Source organism: Ceratotherium simum, chromosome 15, assembly GCF_057802395.1.
Source record: "Ceratotherium simum simum isolate JZ-2026a chromosome 15, ASM5780239v1, whole genome shotgun sequence".
Lineage (NCBI taxonomy): Eukaryota > Metazoa > Chordata > Mammalia > Perissodactyla > Rhinocerotidae > Ceratotherium > Ceratotherium simum.
This window is the reverse complement of record NC_141914.1, coordinates 3,821,224-3,845,471: the sequence shown is the minus strand read 5'-3', so window position 1 is coordinate 3,845,471 and position 24,248 is coordinate 3,821,224. Positions and strand designations below refer to the sequence as shown.

The window sequence follows — 24,248 nt, the reverse complement described above, 5'->3', positions numbered from 1 at the left end:
ACCAGCTAATAGACAGTTGGTTTCTTTTCAGTTTTTGGCTATTATAAATAAAGCTACATTGAACATTCAAGTACAAGTCTTTGGGTGGACACGTTTTCATGGGCCATATAGTAAATGTATGTTTAACTTTATGTGAAAATTTTACATTGCATTCTGGTGCCTATTTCTCAACAACAGATTTTGCTTCAATCTCTCAGTTGAAAGGAAAAAGCCCCTGCCTATAACAGTTCAAATTATTGACACCATTGAATAATACAGATCACTGACAGAGGGAAGAATGGATTAAACTATTAATACCGAGCACTCTTTATGCATGTGTATTCTACTTCAGATTTTGGGGAACAGAGCTCACCATCTGGTGAGGAAGCTACGTTACACTGTTTCAAAATGAGTATGATTATCTGTTGGGAGAAGTCAAGGTAAATATTTTAGACTCCTACTACTCAAAGTGTGGTCCACGGACCAGTAGTATTGATCCACTGAGTCAAATGTGCATTTTAACAAGCCCCCAAGTGATCTGGGTGTTTGAGAAGCACCACAGGAGGAGGTCAGAGGAAAGGATTATATCCCACTGAGGGGATCAGGGCTTCACAAAGAAGCGTTTGAGGGGAACCAGAAGCTCATCCTAAATTCCATGCTGCCTCTTTTAAATGTCTTAAAACTACCTTTTAAAATTTCTTATCAACAGAATTTTCCCTGAAGAAACCAATCAGACTTTCTTAGAAAATAAGTGGCTTTGTGAAAAATTTCCCTTACCATTCTAGGGGATGTTTGTGATTTCTTTGTAAATTCCCTGGACTTTTGCATTCCTATATTGTTTTCAGTCTAATCCTTCCATTTACTACCAGTGTCACTATGATACAACTGGTATTTGTGAGAGGAACCACACAGGACTCCTCTCAGATTACACCCAAAGGACACACTCCATTCTGCATTGCCTCCTGATTCACCTAAAAGCGCGGTTGAATCACCAGCCAAACCTTTACAACAACATTTCCAATTATTGCTACACATCTTGGACCCAGAATTACAGATCTGAGAGCTGGAAAGACCACAGGAGTTCAGGACATTTAGACTGAGTAAGGTCCTCTGTCACCACACTACAGAGGAGGCAGCCAGGGTTTAGGAAAATTTACAAACTTGCCAAAGGTGGCCTCACTCATAAGTAGCAGAGTCGGGAGTGCAAAAGAACATTTTTATGTGGCTTTTCCTCCAGCACCACGGGCTCATCATGGGTGCACAATAACAACCCACTGGTCTTCGTTTCATTTCCATCCTCTCCCATCTCCAAAGCTTTCAATTCCTAAGCCACCCCCTTGGGGGACGCTGCTCTGGCCTGGGTCTCCTCTCACTTCTCTGCCTGGGCTTCCAGGTCTGCCCATCCTGCTCGGCACACCTGACAACAGGTGTTCTCAGGCTCTTCTCTTAACCCTGTTTCCTAAACCCACGTTCTCATTACTTCTCAGCCACCAGCAACGATCACTAACCTATCTTCCCTTTCAACAGCCCACATACTGTACCTGGCATAAAACCCTAAACACCCAGCTCTCATTCTGTCACCCACTCCACAGGAAAATCTTCAGTGGCTTCCTACTGTCACCAAATAAACATAAAATCACTTAGCCTGGTATTTGAGACTTCTATAATCTGGTCCCTCCATCTAACTTCTCATCTTCTTCATGCAGTTTACTCTCTGCAGGTGGCAGCACAATTAGGTGGTAAGGTTGTCTGCTTGGCAATCAGACCCCCTGGGTTTGAGTCTCATCTCTACCTCCGATGAGTTGTATGACCTGGAGAGTTGCTCAACCTCTTTATACCTCAGTGCCCGCAGCTGTCAAATGGGAATAATGATACTACCTAATAAAGTTACTGTAAGTGGTAAACATAAAGCACTCAGATAAACATCTGGCATATGTCAGGACCCTCCTGCTCTTGTTTTACTTCTTCTTTTAAAACTAGTGAAGTATTAGCTGCCCATCCTCCAAGCCTTCACTAAAAACTGACTTCATAACATCCTGGTAAAGATCCTGATGAACTCATGACATCGTGCTAACAATAGCCTCAAAAAATTAAGCTTCCATTACTGTGCTAGGTAGGATTTCTGCACATTCATTTCAACATTTCAAAGTATCTATGATAGGAAGCCTTACTCATCCGCTTCTAAATATAAAATGAAAGGCATTCAAGACAGTAACTCATTAGCAAAACTCATCTTAGAATTAGATCCTATTTCTGGCTTTAGAAACCACATCTTTTTATGCTTTTCATAATAAAACTGCTCTGAGTCTTAAAAACAAACAAACAAATAACCCAGATTTGTAATCAGCATATCAAATTTATGTCTTGAAGCAAGAAATAAAATCAAGAACTCTACAAACAACCTGAGTCAGCAGATAGGTTTCATCTTATGCTCTGATTTGGATCTGTTATAATGTTGAGGAGGATTCAAATATTGCATTCTAGGCTCAGAAGCAAGTACTGGGGTCAATCAGCAATGTCTAACAAGGAAAGGATTTGTCAGCCTGAGACTAGAGAATGGGGCAGAAGAACAAACCGTGCGACAGATGGCAATCAAAATGGTTTAAATTTTCTGAACACTTATGTCACAGAACTGTTCTAAGTACTTTAGATGTATAATTCTTTTAATCCTCAAAACCACCCTTAAAGAAAGGTACTATTGTCCTCCCTATCATGCAGTTGAAGACACTAAAGCTCAGAGAAGTTACAATGTACCCAAAGATACCCAAGGATACCCAAGGAGTAAGTGGCAGAGCCGGGATTTGAACCCAGGCACACACCAGAATCCATGCTCTTCACCATTATGCTATAAACACTCAAAATATTTCCATCTTCTTGATGCCAGGAGATGTAAAGATTGACAGGAAAGGCAGTTCCACAAATCACCAAGATGATTACAGCCCCGATTCCATTAAATTAAGATGTTTCTGTCAGTGAGAACCCTGGAGATCCAGCCCTACCTCCAGCCTGGCTTCATGTTCAAGAGTTCTGCAGGGCCAGTGGTCAGGACACTGGGGAGGGGCTGTGAATAACCTCGTGAGTAATCTCGGTGTGAACAATGAAGAGCTCGAGAGATTCCCAAGGACTAAATCCCAAACCCACTGTAACTGTCCAAATTCGCCAGGACCACTAAAGCATAATGTTCTCAGTCAATAAGTGTCCTTCTCAAAACGATTCCCAAACCAAACAGTAATGTAACAAATTTGCTAGGAGAATAATTGCTCTCTGACTAACCTTAACAAATCAGAAAGACTGTGTGGATTCATGAGTGAAACATGGAACTAATTCCTGGTGGACATTTGAGCCCCAGAGCTTTCTCAGAATAAATTTCTAAACTGGTGTCTTAAATTTATACATGGGATTCCAGGAATTGTAAGGAGAATACGCCTAAAAATTATATTAAGGTAGTTTAATGAAATTATTATTAATTGCACCATTTAAGGAAAGAGATGGAACTAGAGTTCATTCTATTGAGAAAACAAGGTCCAGAGAGGGCAAGCATCTTGCCCAAGGTTACACAGCTTGTTAACAGCAGTTTCTACAATAGTTGTGAGGCATGTAGTGTTCTAATTTTAACTTCAGCATTTTCTTATGCTTTCACTTCCATATTGGTCTAGAACAGTCTCAAAGAAGGCCCCTTCAGATTGAGAATAAAAATAATTTTTAAAATTTCCATAGTTCGACTTTGGGATACACTGAAGAGACATCGATTGCATTAATAGTCTCATAGGCCCTCTGGCCACATGTTAGACTAGTCAGAGATAAACTATCAGGCAGCTGTACACAAAGAGGGAGAGGGTATGTTAAAGTCTCCTGCCAGCGCTGGAAGCATTGTATAAGAACATTTCAAGTGTTCAGACTCACATCTGAGAGGTTGGAGACAATGGTCGCGTGGCCTGGGCTCACCTGCACTTTTAGGAATCTGTTCCCCAAAGGCCCTCTGCTCCTGGAGGGGAAGGAGGTGGTGAAGGAGGTGGTGCCGGAGCCTGGGGAGGCTGTCTGCTCGCTTGCTGGAGCGTCTCCACTAGAAGTCACCCCGGACAGAGAGAGGGTGGTGCTGCTCCTTCCCTTGCGCGCGCTGAAACAAAACACAAGAGGGGCATGTTTATAAGTGGCTCAGCTACCCAAGAAAACTTTTAAGCCAGTAGACAAATTTTAATTAAAACACTATTTTAATAAATAGGGGTCACTTCTGACCCCTCCAAAAATGCTTTACAGGATGACAAAATTACCAAAAACAAACAAACAAAAAAATCCAACAGCAAAACAAGCAGCATGTATTACATTCCTGTCGTTCATGACCTGTTATCCACAGGATCCAGCTCCGTCTCCTTGAAAAAACTAAGCCATGCAGCTCAATTAATCCAAAGCAACCCGGTAATGAAAGAACCAGGTCTTCTTTTCAGCTTCTCTCCATGTATACACAGCTTCATTGTTCAGTGCGGAGAGGACAGAAGGAGCTGCTGCTCTGAAACCCTGGAAGAGGAAGGGATGGGAGGGAGAGAGGAGCATGAGGAGGAGGTGGAGAGAATAAAAATACCCAGAAGAAAGGGAGGGGACGGAAGCCTGGGGGATTACCAGGAAGAGGAACTAGTTTAGGAAAGTGCTGTGGGCCACTTTCTCAAAAAATTTTGAAAAAAATCTCAAACTGCTCCTAGTACAGCTTTTCTTACACAAGACTAACCTTGATACAAAAACAAACAAACACTGCATGCTTTGTATTTCTCATGTTAGTAGAAAATATGTTATTTAAAAAAAAATTCCTAGGAAACAAATATCAAAAAGCAAAACCCACAAAAATATGGCAAATATTTTACTTCAGAAGCCACTTATGAACTCTAATGTCCTGCAATAAGGAAATAATTATGCTTAATTATTATGAAAATTATATAATAACATCAAAAAATATTTATATTCTACCAAGAAAGATTTTAAAAAGCTGAGTACACTAAGATTATTTCTATGTGTTAGATGTGTTGTGTGGTGTGTGTGTGTGTGTGTGAGAGACACATTACTGAAAGGCATTAGAGAAAAATGAAATCAGTTGATGTGCTGAGTTGTGGATTACAGGGAATTTTTTCTTAAAGGTTTAAAATTATAGAGAAACAGAAAATGCTTATTTTCTTATATTTCTATATGCATTTGACTGTTGAAGTGCTAAGACGCATTTAGAAATTAGAAGAAAAGCAAAGCTGTGCTCTTTAATGGCTATTATTATAACAGAAGTCTCCACCGTGAGACAGATTTGGAACCTAAAGGAAATTACAGATAATGATAAATTTGTGCCTCAGAGTCATTCTCCCTAAATGTATGGAAAGTACAGCTCCCGGGTTTCTCTCATCTTCTACCCGCTACTATTATTACTTGCTGGAGTAAAGAAGCAATCACAGTCTTGAAGCTGGAAGGGTCCTTTATGATTATCTCGTCTGAACAAGTTGGTAAGGAAACCTCAAAAAATGTCAGACCAGGAAGAAGTGGGGGATGGGATTTAGCTACACCTGGAGAAGCTTCACTCGAGGTCTGAAAGAAGAGTGCCCATTCTCACGTCTGAACGGCCTTCATGAGAAGCGGCATTGGTCTGGTTCTGAAGGTTACTGGGGGGTTAAGCCAAGGTAGTGACTGCAATATTCAAGGAGTCAGGTTTGAGCTCAGTATGGAGGAACTTGCTACTATTTAGGTTGCCTGAAGATAATCCAGGCTGCAGTGCTGGAATGAGTCACTCCTTACTAAAGACACCGTTCTGACACCCCCTTGAGAGGGATCTGGACAGCAGCGCTTACTCAACTTCAATGTCCATTGGCATCGCCTCAGCACCTTGTTAAAATGTTAATTCTGATTCAGTAGGTCTGGGGTGGGGCCTGAGAATGTGCATTTCTAGCAAGCTCCCAAGTGACGCCAATGCTGTGGGTCAAGACTGTGGGTCTTGAGGATCCAGGATGTAGCTTGATTACAAGCATTAGAATGTTGTTTAAACCAGCGTTCCCAAAGTGCCTGGAGTCTTCTAACCACATGACTTCAAAAGTACCCCCAACCCTGATATGGGAGCAGACGATTAACAAATAGCTCAAGTGGTTAACAGCAGGGTTTGTGAGTCCATACGTTCAAATTTCCAAAAAAATTTGTATCCTGGTATCTCGCAGTAACCCCTATGTCATAAAATAACTAATTTTGCACAATTCTGAAGAAGAGATGTTTCCCTTCCATTAAAAAAAATAATAATGCTTACTCTAAGTTTGGCAAATAACTGAAACCAAGTAAGTGTGTTCTGATAAATGAATGAATATACACTCAGCATTCAAAATGCAGTTGTCTATGGTTTCCATACACTACAGTTAACAGAGAAGCATGATGAGAGGAAATATGGCTATACAGTCATTTCTCCCAGTGATTCATGTTATAAAATTTTGTCTCCAGAGGTGGGGAGGGAGGAAGTCTCCCAAGGCCATAATTTGTAGTCTTCTTTGTCAATGCAGGGCTTTGCATTATTTTCCTAGCCCTGGAATTTCACCTCCCTACCACTCATCTGGGTCATAAAAATTCCTTCAACACTTTGAAAGTTTCTTGCCTGCTCATATTTTGCTCTGCTCCCCTATGTATCTAAAAGCTTTGGGCTTTCGATCAGTTCAAAATCCTACATGATGTCTTTCCTGGAAAAATATGCTAATATCTGAACACACACAGACCTTCCTCAAATTTTAAAGTGTTCTTAGGTTTTTCTCCCAGAGTAAATAAACCCACGGCTAAGAGGGAATGAGTTTCCTGCCTTTTCTCTGACTCTGAAAGTTTCCCTTCCAAAGGGTTTACTGTTTTAGTTTGCTTAAAACTTGTAAGTAACATTCCCTCTGATTTACAAAAGCCCTTTTTTCAAACTGTCAGTTTATTCTGAAGGAACCTGGCTTATTCTGCTCCCTGGGAAGTATCACCTTCTGTTTGGTAATTCCTCCGCTGCTATATTTAAAAGACAAAAGTGAGTTTAGCTTGGGGGTAAACAGTCAGAGACGCATATATCAAATCTTAAGATTAAAGTGCTGGAAATTGTCTTGCTCTCCACACCAAATGAAAATACGTGGTGATACTTCTATTACGATCCATCAGGTGATCCTCTAAGGCCAAACTACAAATGTGATGCAAACCTTAATTTGGGGTACCTTATAATTATTAATACAAATAAGCCAATACATGTGATACATATTTTTTATGAAATCATATAACCCTAGATTTCCTTCCTAATACTAGTAGGTTAATCCTTTAGGGAAAGTGAGTCAAATTCATTTCCTGATAAAATTAACTCTGAAAACTTTCACCTTCTACTATAACTTTCTTGAATTAGTCAATCAATAATTTCCCAATTGTCCTAGGCACTCAACATACAGTAGCGAAGAAGAAAAACAGTTTACAATCCAGGAGAGAGGCAGAAATTAGCAAGTAGTTCCTAAGAAATTATTAAATTACAATTGCCGTACGACTGGCACTGACCCGGGTGGGGAAGGTCAGGGAGCTGCTCTGGAGAACTTGAGAGAATTGCTCTGAGAAGGAGTTAACCAGAGGAAATAGGGTGGAAATGGAAAGCACCCTAGGCAGAGGCAACAGTGTTTGCAAAGATTGCAAAGATTCTGAGGTGAGAATGAAAACAGTGCAATGGAAGAACAGAGGCTGCTGACAACAGGAGGGATGATGAAACTAATAATAGCTGATCTTTTCTGCATGCCCACTACAGGCACGAACTCATACAATCCTCGCAGCAGCACTGAGACAGGCACAGTTATTCTAATTCTACAGATAAGGAAACTGAGGCTTCGAGAAGTTGGCTTGTCCAAGGTCTCAGAGCTGGAAGGCGTCAAGCCAGGGTTTGGCCCCCAGTCTGCTGCCGGGGTCTTTATTCTTAACCTGTCAGCTATATAGCCTCCCAGGAGCCAGGTCAACCTGGAGCTTTCCTCGTGTTCAAGATCATTCTGTCAACTTCCATTTTTCACAGAAGGACATCAGGAAATATAGATGTTTTAGGGTAGCTTCCATCTCATTCCCAGAGTCTTGATAAATGTATGGTTCCTGGTTGGAATCTATTTCATTAGGAAATAGTACATGGAATTTTTTTGTTACAAAAATGTTAATAGAAGTCCAAGTGTTAATACAACAAATGCCATGAACACATTAACCAAAATAACCACGTCTTCTAGGGGACTTTTTAAATGTAGATTTATGTTCCCCTCCCTACCCCGTTCCTCTTCTAGAGGCAACCACTATCATGAACTCGATAGAGAGCCACTTTTTATTCACACACGTACACACACACACTGACAAACATTATATGGTATACGACATTGTTTTAAGTGATGTTTAACATTTACATAACAAAGAGATAATATTCTGAAATCTGTGTTCTTCATTCTACACTTTTGGTTTTGAGGTCCATCTATATTGCTGCATTAATGTCTATTTCATTCTTTTGAAGTTCTGTAGAGAATTCCATCAATCAAACGTCACAGAGTTATCCATTCCCTATGAGCAGACATTTAGATTCTTTTCAGAGAATTGCTTATCTAAATGTCATTGGGGAGCCAAGTCTCTTTATTCCAATCTAGATAAAACAGTTTACTAAGACACCGAATCTTACAAATTGCTAGAAATACTTTACAACTGAAATTTCACTTTGAAATAGGGTTTTTTTCTAAAACATAAATCTTTGATAATTCAAGTTGTATAAAAGTACCTAGATATTTAAAATACTATGATTCACTGAAAATGGAAAGTTAGTAGTATTTTAAATCAGAAAATAAATTTCCAGTTAAGGTGAATCTATAATAATCCTGTTGAAAACAAACATACTGAAGAGAAAGTAGACGCAGAAAATAGTCTTCTTACAACGCCTTTGCCTTCCTGATAACCACACTGACTGGTCAGGAAAGTCAGAGCATTGAAGCAAGTAGATAAACACATGAAGGTTTCTCTGGAATGCTTTGTTCTGTGTTCTGGCCAGAAAATAATCCAAGGCACAGCCCACAGAAAGACAGCCAAATGTTTCTTTAGAATCAAGGCATTGGGCAGTGCCTACTATGCACCAGAGTCAAGGTTCGATAAAGCAGACAATACAACGAAGCAATGAAAGGCCTGATCTTTGATCCTGAAGCGTTAGCTCTATAAACAATGTAGCTAAAAACAATCATCTGTTTACATTAATGGAAATTTTTAGCTCAAGGACGTTGTAACCAGGTTCATTATCATGTGTAAACTGAAGTCAAGCCTACAAACATGGGAAGATCCATCTATGGGGTTCCTATGCCTCTAACATTATTTTCTATAAACAAGAATCAGAGAAAACCTCAAAAAGCAGACGTTTTAGAATATGGATAACTGTTTACTAATGGCTGCATTCTTCACACTATAAAATCACCTAGTTTAGAAAATGCAAAAGGAAATTTAAAGACGGGCACTTCTCTTTGGAAGGAGGGGAAAAAAAGTCTCTTCTAACAGATTTCCAAAGAAGTGTACACATCCCCAAGAAGGCAAATAAGAAAGGGAATCTGGGTTTCCAATGAAAGAATTAACTCCAGCATACTGGGGGCCACTATGGAGTTGGACTGTTCGGCCCCATTTTCACGAACAACTAGCCAAATGTTTTAGCACATTCCATAGGCAAGCCAAGGAGATATCCCTTCTTCTAGATCCCTGGCCTCCAGCCCAAGAAATCCTCCCGGACTTAGGAAAACCCTCCCAGGCTTCAGGAAGCAGCCCTGAACTCAACTGAAATTTGTCCTACCAGGGGTTCAGTGAAATAACTGGCCAAGCAAATGGAGCAGCTCCATCGTCCACTTATCCATCTGCCCATCCATCCATGCAACACAGTCATGTATCACCCATCTATCACAGGGCACGGGATCTCAGGGTGCAGGGACTGTCTGAGGCAAGAGAGCACAGAGGCATGAAGGCAAGTCCACAGAGCCACACACTGAAACACAGACAATTAAACATACCAAGCATAACCTTTTGCTCACTCTAACCTCTTAACCACAGGTTTGAAGTGCACTATTTTATTATTCTTCAATTACATAATATGTGTATTATACAGAATATAGGACTAGCCTAAAACACTCAATTTTTTTTTGCATTCCCTGTCAAAGGGCAAAATATATAGTATAAACAGCAGGAATTAGAAGTTGAAAGAGGTTTAGCAAGAGAATAAGGAACCATAAATGGACCAGAAACCAAAACAAGGATTACATACACTTTACCACAGTGACTGGCAGTAAGCAATGGCTTCTGACAGAAAGGAAGGGGCAGTGGAGGAGGGCATGTGCCCTCTGCAGTTGCTCAAGGCTACAGACACAAGAGGCTAAGGGACACATCTGTGTGAAGAGCATTTAAGACAAAGCCACTGGCGAGTCCCTGGGTCCCAAAGCAAGGCCACAAAAGAAGAGGGCAGGAAGTGGCCTGAGCCTGTGGGGCCACCTGGGGACCTCACAACAATGTGGTCCTTGTGGGTCCCCTCACACCAGAAAGTCAGCCCAGAATAAAACACAGGAGCGTTGTGAGCAGTCTCAGACCAACCCTCTGCTGAAGAAAGTCCTCGCTCGTCTCATCTGCTCTGCACAGTTCCCATTACTCACTGAAGCCTAATTGTTGGGCTGCTTTTTCATCCGAGGGCTTTTGCATGTTCTCAAATGAGAACTGGTCTTTGATATGCCTAAGTACAGCAAAATGAAACTTTTATTTACAACATGCCATACTATCTGAAAATAGGGATTTCATTTAAAAAATAAAGTTTGACTTTTTTTTTTTCCCTATCAAAGATGATTCTGGACCAGAGGAACCGGGGAAGGGGATGCAGGCTGTGGACCCAGTCCAGGTCTTGGAGGATGGGTGAGGACTTCTCAGCAGAGGCCCAGGTGGGCAATGATGGGAAGGCATGGAGGGCTAATTGGCAAGGTCAGTCTTCGGCGTGTCAGGAGGCCAAACTGGCTGGGTCTGAAAACACTAGTGAAGAGCAGAGTGAAGAAATAAAGAAAAAGCCACAAAATGGTATTGGAACTGCTGTCTTCCTATGGAGCACATCACAGACACAGAGCAGCCAGGGGCAAGAGAGGGCCCCCTGTGAGCCAGTCCAGATGGAGCCGCTGGGACAGGATGTAGCCAGGGCAATTCCAGGACCAAGGGTTAGGTGCACTCTGGGGATGCAGAGAGGAGGAGTCAGGGCACCAAGCCCCCTAAAGACCCTCTGCATTCATTTCCCAGGGCTGCAAGAACAAAGAACTGCAAACAGGGTGCCTTACAACAACAGAAGGGTATTGTCTCACAGTCTGGAGGCTCGAAGTCCAAAATCAAGGCATCAGCAAGGCCATGCCCCCTCTGAAACCTGTAGTGGAGGATCCCGCCTTGCCTCTTTCTAGCTCCTGGTGGTTTGCTGGCACTCCTTGGCATTCCTTGGCTTGTAAATGCATCATTCCAATCCACTGTCTTTGCATAGTGTTCTCCCTGTGTCCCCGTCTTCACATGGATGCTTCTTATAAGGACACCAGTCATATTGGACTAGGGCCCACCCTACTTAGCATGACCTCATCTCAACTGGTTACATGTGCAGTGACGCTAGTTCCAAATGAGGTCACATTCCAAGGCACTGGAGGTTAGGATTTCAATGTATCTTTTTGGGTGGACACAATTCAACCTATAATATCCTTCTTGTGGTGCCCAGTGCTCACCCTCAGCCAGAGAGACTCATGTTCTAGAGCCATTCAGAATAGCTGGGTGCTAATTCAAGTTAAAGAGAAGCAGAAAAAAAATCACTCTACGGTGGTGAAAGTCAGGATAGTGATGACATTTAAGGAGGGGAGGGGTGACAGGGTGGAGCACAGGGCGCACTCCTGGGCGGGTAATGTTCTCGTTCTTCATCTGGACGCAGGTTACGTGGGTGTGTTCACCAGAATGAAATATGTCAAACTATCCTGACATGGTTTGTGTAGTCCTCTGTATGTCTGACATATTTCCATGAAAGTCTTCCTTTAAAAAACATTAAGGAAGGGCCGGCCCCGTGGCTTAGCGGTTAAGTGCTCGCGCTCCGCTGCTGGCGGCCCGGGTTCAGATCCCGGGCGAGCACCGACGCACCGCTTCTCCGGCCATGCTGAGGCCGCGTCCCACATACAGCAACTGGAATGGATGTGCAGCTATGACATAGACAACTATCTACTGGGGCTTTGGGGGAAAAATAAATAAATAAAATCTTTAAAAAAAAAACATTAAGGAAGACAGGGCTGTTCAAGAAACAGAGGTGGGCCGGCCCCGTGGCTTAGCGGTTAAGTGCGCGTGCTCCGCTGCTAGAGGCCCAGGTTCGGATCCCGGTCGCGCACCAACGCACCACTTCTCCGGCCATGCTGAGGCCGCGTCCCACATACAGCAACTAGAAGGATGTGCAGCTATGACATACAACTATCTACTGGGGCGTTGGGAGAAAAAGAGAAAAAAAGGTGGAGGATTGGCAATAGATGTTAGCTCAGGGCCAGTCTTCCTCAGCAAAAAGAGGAGGATTGGCATGGATGTTAGCTCAGAGCTGATCTTCCTCACAAAAAAAAAAAGAAAGAAAGAAACAGAGGTCTTGGCAGCCTAGGTAGAACCTCAGGGAGGGTCATTACCTGGGAGGAACCACAACCCAAGGTGGCCACTGAGCCCTGCTGGGTCAGACACTCCAGTGGTCAGTTCACCTGGGATGTTCAACTCCTAGGAGGCTGCTATGTAATTGGAAATGCCAAAGTAATTCACTTATAATGAGAAAAATATGAGCACCAAGGATCTGTCTATTTGAACTGTCAGATTAGCAAATCCATGGATGATAGAAGTTGTTTGCTAAGCACAGACCCACAATGAGGGAAGATTCTCGCCTCAGCCATGCTGGGAGTCAGCTAAGACACTTTTTGATTGCCTTCTGTTTTTCTAGCCTCCATGCAGACTCTCCCACACATTCCATTTTCAGGCTAATTACCATTCCAGTAAGTTCCAGTGTTCTTTCTTTCATATCTAATTCTTCTCTGGGAATTTCAAGCTCTTGTGGTTAGGGTATTTTGGGTCCTGTTGCTTAATTTTCAAGCAAGAGAGAGTTAAACCAAAAGAGTGAGTTAAAGTATCCTGGACAACACTCAGACTTGGTAGAAAACACATTTTTGGAGTAAAAATATATAAGAAGTTCTAGAATTAAATATAATTCAGACATTTACCATCACATATTGCACAAGCTCTGAATAACATATTGATATATTAAAAACTGAATGATGCCTCAAAAATGGGAGCGGAGAGAAGAAGGAAGCTAAAACTTGATTGCAATGCAAACAAAAATAAAAATCAAATATTGATCAAAACTTTACATACAAATTATCAAGCAGATAATTACAGAAGATGAAGCTGTGAATAGAAGCACTTGGCCTTCTACTGTGTAGAATGCACTAGGGAAGTCCCGAAAGTTTGAAGGCTCTGAATTTGCAGGGATCCTCCTGATTGTCCTCCTTGGATGTCTGTCCTGCTGAAGCCCAGCTCTACTCTCAAATTTCATATGGAATCCCATGCTTCCGAAGTCTCAAATGACATTTAATATTTCTGTGTTTTAAACGCTGGGCTTATTAAAAATGAGAGCTCTAACATCAATTACATATTACCACAACAAAGGTTATCATCATTTTCTTATGAAAACAGCAAATAGAAGAGATATATTCCATGCCACATGTAAAATCAAAGTCCAACTTTAGAATCAATGTGCCTGACATGAATTGTCTCTACGGACCTCCGTCCCCACGTGCACAGCCTTATAGGGAAATGTAAACACATAGGCCATAGGTCTCTGAGTCTGCTCCATCTGACACCTACATTCCCTCCTGAGTCATCTCCTAAAATGCTTGACTTTGAACATTATGCTGTAAGAGCGTCAAACTTTGTGCAGTTCTCCATCGTACTCGATGCTGTTTCATGCTTCACCACCTTGCTCACGCTGTTCCTGCTGCCCGGATCCCCCCCCCAACCTTCCCCTTCCCCACGGTATATTAGAATCATCTGTTGGGATTCTGCTCTTCAAGGAGGACTTCCCTTTCTTCCACCATCCTGCATCTGGATGAGGAGAGAAGAGCTCTAGAAAGAAAGCATGTGTAAAGCTGTTTCAAGAATAGAATAACTATAACTCTCATATTTTTTAAACTATTAACAAAACCTCAAACTAAACGATGTTAAATTTATTAATAGACATCTGAATAGAGTAGTTTTTGCTTCCTCATCCTAGTTCATTCTGAAAAACTTATCGTGTTCTTCAACCGACAAATTTTCATCCCCAACTCCACTAAAAGCCCACATGCACATGCACACACACACACACACACACACACACACACACACACATCCCTCCACTGTGGCCCCTGGGTCTCTATATTATAAATAGCACAGTGCCTGGTACAGGAGAGGTGCCCAAATATTTGTTGCTGTTCACTGAGGAATAATTACAGAAATACAACATGAGTAGATTAATAGAGTCCAAAGTGAAGTCAGGTGCTAAGGAGGAAACAGACTTGAGAAAAGATTAGAGCTAGATAAGGTCAAACAGAAAGACTTTCTGGAGAAAGTTAATTTTAACTATATGAAGAAGAATAGAGTTACAATCATGCTGTAATAATAGAGTTATAGTAATAATGGCAAGCAACATTGATTAAATGTTTGATATTTGGGAGAAACTATGTCGAACTGTTTATTTGTATTCTCTTTTTCAATTATCATGATAACTATGATGTGGACATTATTTCAAATTTAGAGATAAAGAAAGTGATGCTCAGAGCAGTTAGGCAACTTGCTCTGAATCCTGCAGTTACAAGCCATGAAGCTGGAAAACAAACGCAGTTGTAACCTGGCTGAGATGGGGGTTTCAGAGCAGAAGGAGAGAGGGCTGGGTGTCAAAAGGATGGATGCTGAAGCCCGGAGGCCAGCAGTGGCTATGGGTTCCGCAGGAGAAGAAAAAGGAAGTTAGCATGAGAAATGAAAGAAAACTTTAAAGACCAGGGAGAAATTCTCTGGATTTTTGCACAGAAAAAATATTTCTGTGATGAAAACCAAGCTTGAGGAATATTATTACAGAAGGTGCATGGACAGGAATATTGGTGGTCATAGGTGGAGAGCTTGGGTAGAAAATTTTTATAAAAATATAATTATATTATTTTATGGTGAAAGCAGAGAGCCCTCCCCACCACATCTGTAAAAACAGTTGTTTTGCTATAAGTGGGCCAGATCTGTCCTCCCCAAAATGCAGTGTCTGGAAAACACCGAGAGGTACCTCACAATCAGAAAGTAGACATATCTCTTAACATCCTGCTTATGAAAAACTCCAGTTACTTCCAGCTGACTCATAGCATAGGTGGGATCAAACGACAGATCAGCTAATTCACTTCGATATCTACCTCAAATATTGACTCCAAATATCAAAAGTATCTTGACAGCAGTGTCCCTTACCTCACAAAGATCATTTACATTCACAACAGAAAGTTCCTTTAACTTTCAGAATCTATCAACTAAATAAAATTATAAATTAAATTAATCGCTGTGGCTGAAAAGCAGTTGAAAATCCATTCACAGTTGAAGGCCTGGATTATCGTCTCTCTCTCCTCTAAATGCAACTGGATAACTCATTTTCCAATTTTTAAATGCAGCTTTTTAACTTTATACTACCTCCATTATATTATAAGTATTATTATATTATCTATATTTTATATTAACTTTATATTATCCATAAAAAAGAGTCAGGAAATTTAAAAAAATCAATCTGATCTCTTTTCATTCTCTGGCTCTGTGGTGAACATAGAAAATGTACATATCCCCTCACCTCTGCCTCCTCCATCCCTTAACATGTTAAAAACTTACATACTAAAGGATTGCACAGAGCTTAATGAAAGCATTTAATTTGATTTTATTTCATTTATTATGTTATATTTTTATTTTATATTTTATTTTATTATTTTAATAAAAGCAGCACCTTCTATGGTGCTGGCTTAAATATTTGCAGTAGAATATTTCCTAAAAGAGAACTCCCCCAAGTTGCCAGAAACAGTGGGCCAACAACCTCTCTGAGGACTAAAATCTGATGGGGTGGGGGGCGGGGATGAGTGAAACCAGCTCAAAGACAAGAGGGCTGTGTTCACAGAGCATCAGGTTCTTGCAGGACAGGAAAAAACAAATCTAAAAGGCAGAACCTTTAAATATTTAGAATATTTAAAATATGAATACAGAATGTCTCTATTAACCAAGAGGATGCCCTCCTGAAGACATCATTCTCAGTGAGAAACTCTGTCGCTATGCGTCTCAGCCAGGGCCCGCTGGCTAGTCCCCCTCCTGCACCACCACCTCCATCAGCCCCCTCTGCTGGGCTGGCTCCGCGACTCCCCCAGCTCTGGCAATCTTATGAGGAGAGCTTTCATCCCCAGGGCATTTGTTTGTGTCTCAAACTAGGTTAAATGATGCCTGATGATGAAACCTAAGAAATATCATAATAAGCGTTGGAACTCAAGCAACACAAATCTCTGCCCACTGAAGTGCGTGAAATCAGGGATGTAAAGATGTTGCACAATTTAGTTAACTTTTTTATATAGGTAACGTTGGTTTATCACATTATATAAATGTCAAGTGTACATCATTATACTTCCAGCTTTTTCATAGAGTACATCGTGTTCTCCACACAAAGTCTAATTGCCATCTGTCACCATGCACATGTGCCCTTTACCCTTTTCTCCCAGCCCTCTCCCCCAGTTGTTGCACTATTAGAGGGAAATGATTTTCTTATTCACATTCTTGGGACACTCGTTTCCTCAGTAATGTAACCGCAAACCCAACTAACCGAACTCAAATGATCACAAATTATGAATTATGAAAATGTACTGAAAGTTCACTGTACATGAACCTGAATTTGAGAATATCCACCTGATGACATTTATGCACATTTTACTTGTCTTTTACCTTTTTTTTTTACAAGTTCTTTTACTTGTCAGCATATGTACGCTATAATATTTAAAAAAGAAAAAAACTTTCCAAAACCAGAGGGTTTTGGTTAATATACACAAACCCACAGGGATGAATTCACCTTTCACCTGTTTTCTCTGATGGGCGGAGTTTTTGAGATGACAGATGGATAATCCTTACAGTTAGTCATAAAGGTGTTATAGCTGAGCAAATGTATTAACATTGTGGGTTAATCCGTGGACACTGACCGAGTCATTTGGCAGACGTTTGCTCCATCTGCAGTGTGCTGGACCCGGCATCGGGTACAGAGGACACGAGTGAACGAGAGAGACACAGGGCGACCCTCTCCAATAGAAACGTGCTCCAGGTCTTATCAAGCAGGAAGAAACAGGCACAAAAAGCTGAAAGCGAGTTATTTAGTTACGTTAAGTAGGTAAGTTAATAAATGAGCAGGGCATCTGGCTAAAGAATCTCAACAACAATTTGCTCTCTAAAGAGTGTCCCCAGCCTCCCCAGAGGGTAACATATAGCTGATGACCAGCTGCCCTGGCACCTGATAAAAACAGTCCATTTCAGACAAACCAGCGCTACCAGGAGACATCAGCTTGGACCTAAACTTTCATGATTCAAATGCTACGCGAAGACTGCCAAGATCATCCACAACACCAATAGAAATGAAATTTCAAACATGACAAGAGACCCGCACATTTCCACTGAAACTCTTCTCTAAAAAGAGCACGAGCCTCCCACAACAGCCTACACAGACGCAGTGGGGAGGACAGGAGCCGGAGCTCAGGAAGAGGCCAGGCTCTGTGTTATTTAGAATGTCGCCTCTTGCAACAATCATTATCTTGCAAAAGATACCAATTGCGATTGATTTGACTTAATTGAATTAATTTTTCGTATCTGGTTTCAGATGCCACCTGCTAACCCAGGCACTTAGAGACAACTAGATACTCAGTCTGCAGAGAGGCTGAGAAATCGGGGCTAGTGATGGAGAGTTTTCTGCATGAAGGTGAAACTGAGTGAGTATATGGATTTATTTCAGAGGAAGAGAGGAGCCCTGTCCAGGGTCCCCTGGGCCCTGCTTCTCTGTGTAGACCTGCCTGTGCCCTGGCCCAGGGCAAGGAAGGGGGAGTCAGGGATTTCCAAGTAATGGGGAGAAGAAAAACCAACTGAGAGTGAAAATGTGTGTGTGTGTGTGTGTGTGTGTGTGAGAGAGAGAGAGAGAGAGAGAGAGACAAATAGGAAAGCCCATTGCCCACCGAGTGAAGACTGAGTTCGCCTCTGACTGAAAATCACCAGTAGCATCCCATTCTAATTAACACACAATTCTAACTCCTTTCTAACACTCGAAGGCTCCAAGTAAGCTGTCTCTCACCTGCCTCACTGTCATCTCCTCCTCTCTCCCCCTTTGCACTCTTCTTGACTCTAAGCTCTCCAAACACTCCCAATTCATTCTTGCCTCAGGGCCTTTGCAGTTGCTGTCCCCTCTGCCTAGAATGCTCCTCCTTCTCCTCTTCACTTGACAGGCTCCTTCTCATCATTCACATCTCAGTTCAAATATCACCTCCTTAGAAGGCTCCTCAAAAAATTAAAAATAGAACTACCATACGATCCAGCAATACCACTTCTGGCCATTTGTCCAAAGAAAATGGAAGTGCTCATTTGAAAAGATATAGTCACCTCTATGTTCATTGCAGCATTATTTACAGTAGTCAAGATATGCAAGCCACCTAAGTGTCCATCAGTAGATGAACGGATAAAGAAGATGCGATATATATATACGGTGGATATTACTCAGCCATAAAGAATGAAATCCTCCCATTTGCAACAACGTGGGTAGATCTAGAGGGTATTATGCCATGTGAAATAAGTCAGACAGAGAAAGACAAATACCATATGATTTCACATACATGGGGAATCTAAAAAACAAATGAACAAACAAAACAAAATAGAAACAGACTCATAGATACAGGAAACAAAGTGGTGGTCGCCAGAGAAGAGGGGATGGGGTGAAGGGTGAAATAGGTGAAAGGGATAAGAGGTATAGACCTCCAGTCATAAAATAAATGTCATGGGGATATAACGTACAGCATAGGGAACATAGTTAGCAATACTGTAATAACTTTGTATGACGACAGATGGTTACTAGTCTTATCAGGGTGATCATTTTGTAATGTAAATAAATGTTAAATCACTATGTTGTACGTCAAAATTAATACAATATTGTATGTCAACTATATTTCAACTAAAAAAAAATGACCTCCTCAGAGAAGCTCTCTGAGCACTCTAACGTGGCTTCCCTCACGCCCTCTTTAGCATACACCCTCGTCGTATTGTCATTGTAATTCTCATTCTATCTGAAAAATGTTTTCATTTATTTATCTTATTTATTGACTCCATTTCCTACAAAAACACAAGCTCTACAGGAGCAGGGGCTTTGTCTGCTTTGTTCAACGCTGCACGCCCCCCTCCTCCACCCCTCCCTCCACACCTAGAACATCTCCTGTTACATGGTGGACACTCAGTAAATATTGGTTGAATCTCAAGTCCCACCTTATAGACGTCTATGCAGAAAGTCACCCAAGATCCACTGCAAAACCCCTCTCTGCCCCCTTTGGCCCCATTTCCAGCACAGTGATGGTGACCCACAGCCACACCAGCTCCAGACCTGCTTCCACAGCCTGAGGAGGGTGGGCGCCACCCCGCCTCCCTGGGAGGACTCTCCAGCTTCCCTCCGTCTCGCCATCTGGAAGTCTTATTCTCTGAGCTCCTACAGATCTTTCCATTCCCAAACAGATAAAAAGTAAATCAATGTTCAAAGAATCCTTCAAAGACCAGCATCACACGCTACTGAGCAGAAGAATGCCATTTGCACATTCATCTTAGGTGTAAGTGGGAAAAAGAGAGAAGGCGGGGGCGGGTAGGAAGAGAACCTTTCCACTCAGCTTTTCAGTGTGTATGATAAGAGAGTCTCCTCAGGGGTGGGTGCTTTCCACCCCCTTCCCAGCAGTCCAGGAAGAGGGAAGCCCCCCGTCAGAAGCAGAAGGTTGTGGCAGTAAACAGGAAGCTGGCCGTTCCCCCTGGATGACCAAAGGCTCTCTAAGAAAAAGAAATGCGGACATGGGGAAGAGACTCAGATCCTACTGTGCTTCTTCTTTACCCTCATAACCTCACTCCCAAGTTCTCAACCCTTCGTAGCCCAGTCACATGGCAGCCAAGCTCCTGAGCAAGTCTGAGACACTATTTCGCATTCAGTGCTGAGGAGTCACCCCCAGGAGAAGGAACTCTTGCCACCCCACCATGGTGAGGCAACTGTGCTTCTGACACCTGATATGGAACCATAAACACAGTTTCCTACCGAAACACTGTGATGTCAAGGCATCCACTCTATCCCACACATCAAGCTCCCTCCAAATCAAATACATTTTTATTTTTAACCCATAAGGGTTCACTTGGAAGCTGTGATGTGTGCTATTATCCACTGTAGTTGGGACAGATGGGAGAGAGGTGAATTTCAGCTGTGAGCCTGAGGATGCAGCCCTGGGAAGACTCCTTCCAGGCAAGAAGGATGAGTAGGAACTTCAGTAAAAACATATTCAGAATGAAAACAACTTTCGGAACACAACACTTTGCAGACAACATAACGTCCTGGATTCGGCCAGAGCACACCCAAGCGGCACGTCAGAGATGTGGAGAAGACAGAAGATACCTAACTGGTGAAAGTCTGAAGCTATCAGAAAGAAAGGCAGACAAAACATGCAGACCCCCTGTCCAAGATGCCCAGCCTCAGGGGTAATTAGGAAAGTACATTACAATCAAGGGATATATAAATTGAGTATATGCAAGGCAAAGGAGAAACATATGCACACGGAATGGAAGAATTTGTGAGGGGTGTGTGCTGTGGAGGCTTCCTGGGATGGTATAAGGCACAGGGGAGGCAGACCTTCATGCGATCCATTCTAAGTCACTTAACCTAGGGCAGCCTCGGTGTTTTAAAGTATAAAATGGGGCTAAACCTTCCTGTCCCATAGGGTTGTTTGGAATATTTAATAAAACAACACATGTGAACACGCTGAGGATCAGAGCGGGTGCCACAGGAGCTTTGTCCAGGAAGCTTCCTCACCTCCTCTGTAAGCATCGCCTAGAACGCATGTTGGACAGATCTCTGGATGGAATCGTAATTTCCACAGAAGCCAGGTAGTAACCTGCATGGTTAGCAGATGATGCTTATCAGAGAGCTATAGGGAACATGGCATTATTTCACTTCTCTCCCATGATGTGGAACACAGAAGTATCTCCAACAGAACACAGCTGTCACTAAGTTCCAGAATGAGAAAACTCGAGAACCACAACTTTTACAAAAGACAGACTCATGTTTTTGAATGCTATGTCTCAATGACATTTTTCTGCCAATAGTGTCTATTCCTTTCCAAGCTGTAAAGGTTTTTATTGATTTGGAGCATAAGTCGAATACTTCCAACAACTGTACTGACACGTAGTCAAAACAGCAGTCTCATTTTGTTGCGCCGTTTTAACAAGACACGGTGCATTCTGGGACTGGGACATTCAGGGACTACGGTAAAAATATCGCTCAAGGGAAGCCCCACCGGCAGAGGATGAAGACCTCCTCCCCCCTCCACTTGAAGCCAGATCAGGGTAATACAAAGTTTCTAGAAAAGTTCTCTCTTTACAAACCAAAGTTGCCACTTCGTATCTAAATTCTCCCGGAGGCAATTAGCCTTATTCAGAGACCACACACTAGGTAACAACCTAGGCGTGTCCCTTCTGCAGGTCTTGGTATGAAAAGCGGTCCTTTGTGAGACAAACAAGCAGCAACATAACCCAACTGACGAATGTCAAATCAGCACGCTGGCAAACGGAAAAGAGCCTGGCATCCTGATCAGCTCTTCCAAATATTTAACAACTCCATGTAAACAAAAACATAGTTTCAGGGCCCGCGGCTGGGACAGGAAGTTTGCAGACCGCAAAGTGAAATATCCAGCTAGCCCAGCGGAGGCGGCCGTCCATGGGACCCCTGGGGATCAGTGTGGACACGGCGGAGGGCCGCAGGGGCGGGGGGCGTCCCCGACCAGGGCCGGAGGGCCCTCCCGGAGCGCGGGGGTCTCTGAGTCAGTCTGCGGCGCGCGGTCCCGCTGCGCCGGCGCTCAGCCCCATGCCCGCGCAGCCTTTAAATAGCACCTCTGTGCCCCTCCACCCGCCCCGCTCTCCCCTCCCCGGCCCTCCTACTGAAGATCCTCGAGGAAGGTGCTGTGGGTTTGTTTTTAGTTTCTGGAAATGGTTTTATATAGATTTTTCTTTTAAGCCAAATAACAGCAGACAAAAAGAGGTTGCGCTCGCCGGGAACTGCGAGCCAGCGGCCTCAACGTGACGCCTTCCTGCTCCCCTATCCAGACGGCGCAGGGCAGCCCCCCACGGCGGGTCCTCTCCGCCGCCCGCCAACCGCCTGCTGCTTGCTTGATTAGATCTGGTCCTACCGTGGCGGGAAGACAGGTTTCTCCGAAATTTTTCCAAGGTAAAAGGCGAGAACCTTCCAGACCCCTCGCCCCTCCTCGTCCAGACCCTTTTACAAGAAGACAATAGAGCGAGGAGCCCGTCGCCCCTCGGCCCCTCCAGCGCCCCGGCGATCAGAGCAAAGCGGGTCCCGGAGCGGGGTCCCGGGCTCCCGGTGCCCCTCGCCCTCCCGGGCCTGGCGCGGGGGTCCCACCCCGCCGTCCGCTGCCCCCAACCCTAACCCGGAGGGCAGAGCGCGCAACGCCCGTGGGGTCGGAGGGTGCGCGGTGGGGCGGCCAGCCCCGCGGGCCCCACCCGACCCCGGCGCAGGGGCTGCGGAGCCGACGGGCTGCGCGGCACCGACCCCAGGCCGCCCCGACCGGGCACTCGGTCTCCCCGCTCCCCAGCCGCCTGACCCCCGCAAGGCAAACCCACAGGGCAGAGGTACCGCAGGGGCGCCGCGCTGCGCTCTCCACGCTCGGCTCTCCGCGCTCCGCCGCTGCTCTCCCGCGGCGCCTGCAGCCTCCGGCCGGCGGAAACCGGAGGACGGGGCGCGGGCCCGGGCCGGCGCGGGCGCGAGTCGGTCTCCTGGACCTGGCGGGAGCAGGGGGCGCAGCGCCGCCCGGAGTCCGAGGCGCCTGGGTCCGGCCCCAGGCGACTGCGCCGCGCGCCCGGCGGCCGCGGGGAGGCTCCTCCTGCGGCGGCTGCGCCGGATGCGCGGTGGCCGTGGCTGCCCCCGAGGCCGCCCGGGAAGGTGCAGCGCGCGGGGCGGCTGGGGGCGCCGGGTCCCGGCGGGGGCGGGAGCGCAGCCCCTACCTTTGGGGCTGGGCGGACACCAGCCGCGCGCCCTCCCCGGGCGGCCGGGACAGGAAAATCACCACGAGGGGAGGGCCAGGGAGAGGCGGCGGGTGGCTTCAGGACAAGGTGGGAGGATCGAGTGGCACAGCCAAGAAGACACTCCCATCCCGCCCCGGTCTGGTTGGAAAGCTGCAGGGGCGAAAGTGAGGGGCGGGCTGCCGGGTACTCCCCTGCCCCGCCGGGCTGGCGGCGGCAGAAGTAAACACGTTTGCTGGGCGCTGCGGGAACTCCTGTGACGCGAGGCGGGGCCGGCGCTTGGTCCCTAACAGAAAGGGAGGGGTGTTCGGAGAGCTCCCGAATTCCCGGGCTGTGCCCTTCAAGGACAAGTGTGTCAGAGCTTTTTATCTTTTGAGGGAGATGTTACTTTAGAGAGAAGAACGAAGGTGGGACCTGCATTTTTTTTTTCCTTTTCTTGGTAAAGTAGCTCTCCCTTGAGAAAAGCATATGTTAGTAATGTCCTCATACTTGGATGGCTCTGAATACTTTTTAAATTTCAGTGTTTGTGAAATAATTCATTGTCTAGCAACGTCCAGTGAATAGCTCCAGCCTTTGGGCAAAGAGCGTCATGATCACATGCCATCAAGTGACCCCGCAGACAAGAGCCGCGGACCTGGGTGTGCTCGGGCGGGCGGGGTGTCACACTCTGAAACAACATCCCTCATCTGTGATGGGCTGTCTGGTATTTGTGATAATTTTAACAACAGCCCTGGGAGGCAGCACTGGTTATTCTCCCAGTTTTACTGATCAAAAAACCCAGAAGCTGCAGAAAATTTCTGTCCTTTTCCCGTTGTACAAATTGCCCTTGAAGTCACCCAGGCAGAGCTTGTCCTTTAAAGGGTGGCTCCTGAGACTTCAGAGTACCAACGATGTTTAGGGACTTTGTCCATCTGGAC

The 24,248-nt window shown here is 44.3% G+C and overlaps 1 protein-coding gene across 8 annotated transcripts in view; it reads right to left on the bottom strand.

Annotated features, from left to right (window-relative positions):
* ST3GAL6 (ST3 beta-galactoside alpha-2,3-sialyltransferase 6) overlaps positions 1-24,248 on the bottom strand; it is a 78,430-nt gene that overhangs the window by 35,973 nt on the left and 18,209 nt on the right. Inside the window, exons 1-3 of one of the 8 annotated variants that reach the window (XM_087439489.1) lie at positions 23,314-23,550; positions 4,303-4,494; positions 3,925-4,096 (exon numbers count right to left, since the gene is read on the bottom strand). The gene's annotated coding sequence lies outside the window, so the exon portion shown is untranslated. Of the gene's footprint in view, positions 1-3,924; positions 4,097-4,302; positions 4,495-17,228; positions 18,085-22,932; positions 23,135-23,313; positions 23,551-24,248 lie in introns of those variants that run through there. The other 7 variants (XM_087439485.1, XM_087439486.1, XM_087439487.1 and 4 more) reach the window with 7 other exon arrangements.